The sequence below is a fragment of the Limulus polyphemus genome, unplaced genomic scaffold, assembly GCF_000517525.1.
Source record: "Limulus polyphemus unplaced genomic scaffold, Limulus_polyphemus-2.1.2 Scaffold3523, whole genome shotgun sequence".
NCBI lineage: Eukaryota > Metazoa > Arthropoda > Merostomata > Xiphosura > Limulidae > Limulus > Limulus polyphemus.
The window spans coordinates 1,413-6,074 of record NW_013669133.1 but is presented as its reverse complement, the minus strand read 5'-3'; positions in this window follow the sequence as shown (position 1 = coordinate 6,074).

Here is a 4,662-nt window from a genome sequence, read left to right as displayed (position 1 = left end):
AACACAGGGGAGACGATACAGCAGTAAAGGCTGCTACGAAGAAAGGTTGTTGGAACTGTGGAAGGCATAGACATTTGAGGAGCCAGTGTAGGAGAAATATTACCAACAGGTCAGCCTCACGGAGACCAGTAGTGATTGGTGTTGAGCGACGCCCACCAACCCCCATCATGAAAGTCCCAACAGCTAGGAGTAAAATGCCAAGCACACACACTGTCTATGTGACAGGAAAGCTAGATGGCCAAAGGTGCAACTTTGTCATAGACTCTGTGTCACAGCAAACCCTTGTGAGCATCAAGGTGTTAGATCACAAAGGAGTACTAGAAGCCATACAGAAGCTTTATGGTGTGACAGGACATTCTACAAGATTGTGGGGACCAGTGTGGGTGACTATTGAGCTCATGGGCATAAAAGACAGACAGAAAGTATACTTAGCTGACATGGAAGACGAATGCATATTAGGATTGGACTATCTACTACCGAGGAAGTTTGTAATTGATTTTGATAAAATGACGTTTGGGAACAACAAAGGCCAAGTTCCGGTAACTGTTAAAAGAGAAGTTGAACTAACCAGGTGCCATCAAGCTGAAGTTAAGCCAACTGAAAGAGTTGATGATGGTGAAGTGGAACCAAATATAGACATCAAAGTAGAACAGGAGAAAGACCAAGATTTGAAGCCAATAATTGATTTCCTAAAAGCAAGTGTTTTGCGCCCTGCTTGGGAGAAGGTGTCTAGTCTAAGCCCTGTGACAAAGAACTATTGGGCACAATGGGACCAGTTGAGGCTTGAAGATGGTATTCTTCTCCGGAGATTGATGGGAAAGTGACGACCTGGCAAACGGTTATACCGAGAAAGTTACGAGAAGTTGTGCTGCGTCAATCCCATGATACTGTAACAGGAGGACATCTCGGAGTTAAGAAAACATTGAGTCACCTACGACACAGATTTTACTGGATAGGTGTGAGATGCAATGTCGACGGCTACTCTTTCCATTGGTGCACAAACTTGATATAACTTCATTGGAGCACGTCCCTTATGCTTGGGTCCCCTTTTAGTCACAACATGTGCTGCATGTTCTGCAACATTCTTCCACATCTTGTCTCATACCTTTCCAGTAAAATCTGTGTCGTAGGTGACTCAATGTTTTCTTAACTCCGAGATTTCCTCCTGTTACAAACTCCTTATTTGGTCTTATATGGTCTTATTTGACCATAGAACTTTCTGCCATATTGTTATATGGTTATTGAAATGTTTACGGGCATAGTCTATTCGCGATCTAAGATGCATCTTCGTCAGTATTGGTTTATTTTATGCCACCCCTACCATACAAGCCTTTTTTTGTGTGGAAAGTACGTGATATTGTCGAGATGTGTACAGTAACTCCAATTGCTACTATTGAAGTCTGCAGCTCTTTCAGTGTCACTGTTGGCTTTACGTCGCTTCTCTAACCATGTTTCTCCTTGTTCGAGCGCAGACTTTTTTAGGACGACCTGATCTTGGGAAGGTTGAGGTAGTGTGACACACTTTCCATTTCTTCACAACCGATTTTACATTACTTAATGGCAAATTGAGAACCTTTGAAATTGACTTATAGCCTTCTCCGTAATTATGCTTCTGGACAATCTTTTCCCTTAGGTCAGTAGAGAGTTCTTTTCTCATCATCCTCAATATGTAAGAGTAAACCAAATTTTAACTTAAATCGATGCTGGTGGCTCTATATGACCTAAATTATTTTTTCACACGGATGTATAATATACTGTTACGCCTCCAATCGTTAGTTAATTTTCCGCAAATTATTTCCGACTAAACTTTAGCGACACAAGTCCTTTCTTAAATAAAACTGGTTTATTCTTTCCGAATACAACTTCACCGATACACATAATTTCAACAGTCGCTCTATAACAAACGCTAGAACGTCTCTCGTGCTCGACAATACTCAGTTCAGTTACACATTACCTTCTTCCGTCACGTTGTGACCGTCTTATATATATATATCAGCTTACCCCCAATCCAGTAGTTTCCCGATAATTCATGAAGGATCGAGAAGGACGTGGCGTGATACTAGTCACGTGACCTCGCTGACGCAACAATACTTTTGTCTTTGACAGAGTTGTATATAGCCACTTGTATTTACTTTAACAGGGTAGTGACGTAATGTTAAATCAACGATGGTAAAAGCTGAGGAGGAGAGGGTGAAGACTTTTGCAATATGTGTTTAAGATTTTTTTTGTGTTATATCACTAAATTGGGTAACAATGCACTTTTTATTTCTTGTAATCTTTAGAAACTGGCTTGAGTTTAATATAACAAATGTTTCTGGTCATTTAAGTTATGTCTTTCATAATAAAATACCTAAAATTTATTACCAGCACAGGGGGTGAAAAATTTTGCAAGGCACTGTACTTGTTGAACTTTCAAAGCCCGCCAGTCGAACTCATAATGGCAAGGCGATCTCACCTCACAACTTATGGCCGTTTTCCATCTCAACTAGATATTTGGATAATTTTATTTGATTTTAATAAATTTGTCAAACCAAGATGATCTAAACCTATTTTAACTTAGAAATTAGTGCAAAAATCGTTCACAAGACACACATATCTGTCCTATCATATGAAGAATGCATTGGATTTTAGCCCAGACGGAAATCTTAAGATTAAAATATGTTCTTTTTCCTCGGTGTTTATTATGTGTCACAGAAAAATATATATCTCAAATAGTGTTGATAATGAACAAGAGATGGCGCCTTATGTCCTTTTCTTGGGAAGGGGGTGTTTTTTAGGTATCTGCAACTTCAAATATTCATTCAACGTTTTTAATTGAAGTCGATGGAAATAATTAAGAAAATTTATTCAGATTTATTTGAGAATTTGTGGCAAAAACTGATACAAATTCTTCAAAAAAAATATATATATATACAACATGAAGTCCAAAACAAGAAACACAGATCATTACACCTATTTTATCAACGATGCATTACATATAGTGTACTAGATTTAAATATAATAGATTTAGCAATGTTACTCTTTTAAGGACTCCCTTTTCCTCTTTTTACTGAGTTATGACCAAATGGTCATGTTCTCCTCCCCTCCATTCACCTATTATCTTTTTGGACTTGAGCCGAGACCCTCCAAATAGTCTCTGCAAAGTCTTATAATTAAAGGCTTGAACTGTAGGAAAAAACTTTACTTCAACCCTCCAAGTTTTATTACAACTTAACTTCTGTACACAACCAGAATTTCTCATAATAATGTAAATATATAATCTCGGTGAAACCTAGTTTAAGATATATCACTAATATTATTATTGTGAAATCAGTACAAAATATTTTGAATGAAATGTTAACATTCTCCTCATAGAACAATGGTTTTCCGGATCACTCTGCCATTAAGACCAAATATCATTCCCCATAGAGGAATTCACCTTTGAATGTTGATAAAACAAAGTCAGGTTACTTAATTATGCAAAACATTTTATTTTACATGAAAATCATATATTACCGGTGAAGTACAAGACATGTGCAGATTAAGACATGAAAATTGTGCTTACATTTAATCTTGTATATTTAACTGATGTTGACTTCATAAAAATATGACAAGTTATGAAATTACAAATTATATAAACTTTAATGTACAAATAATTTTGTAAGTATTAAATAGGTCAAATTTATGAGTATATACTTAAATAATTAAAAACAAATGAGACGAGTCGCTTTTCATTACCATTTAATTAGTCTGGCGTTGTCTAATCTGCATACTGTCGCGACAGCGGAAGTCGCGTGACGCTGGTAACACGTGATGAGTTTCTAGAAGGATCATGAAGGCCCTAGTGCATTCTAGACGCCCTCTTTTTTTAGTATATAAACACGGCAAATAAAGCGGAGATATAATAGCAGATAGGGAGATATAGAAACAGATAATCGAGTCAAGTCGTAAGTAAAGTGCATGAATCGTTGTGAATTATAGTGTGTGTTTAAGAGACTGTGGAAATTAAGTGTATTGAGAAATAATAAACTAGTTTTATTTAAGATAGGACTTGTATAGCTGAAGTTCCTCGGGAAGAATTTATACCGGAAATTAACAAACGACCAGAGACGTAACAAATTGGTGTCAGAAAGTGGGACGGGAAAGAGAAAAAAAGAAGAAGAAGAAGAAGAAGGTGGAAACGAGAGGTGGTAAATCAAACTACAACTTAGCAGATTTGATGGCAGCAATACAAGAACAGCAAAAGAAACAAGAAGAACGATTACAGTAGTGGCAAAAAAACCTGAAACAGTGGCAGCTCGAACAACAAAATAAACAAGAAGAGAGATTACAGCAGCTGTTTGAGGAAAAAGAAAAGAAACAAGAAGAACGAGAAGAGAAATTACAGCAGTGGTTGGAGGAAAAAGAAAAGAAACAAGAAGAGAAATTACAGCAGCTATTGGAGGAAAAAGAAAAGAAACAAAAAGAACGAGAAAATCAACAAGAAGAGAGACTAAAGAAGTGACAAGAAAACCAGCACCAGTGGCAAATGGAAGAAGAAAGGAAACAAGAAGTACAAACAGAAAAGATTAGTAAATTTCAAAGTTAATTAAATACATTAAAGGATGATTTACTGTCTTTTACACAAGGAGGATACATTAACCATCGACTTAACCAGCCCCAGGCAATGACAAGCCCCTTCCA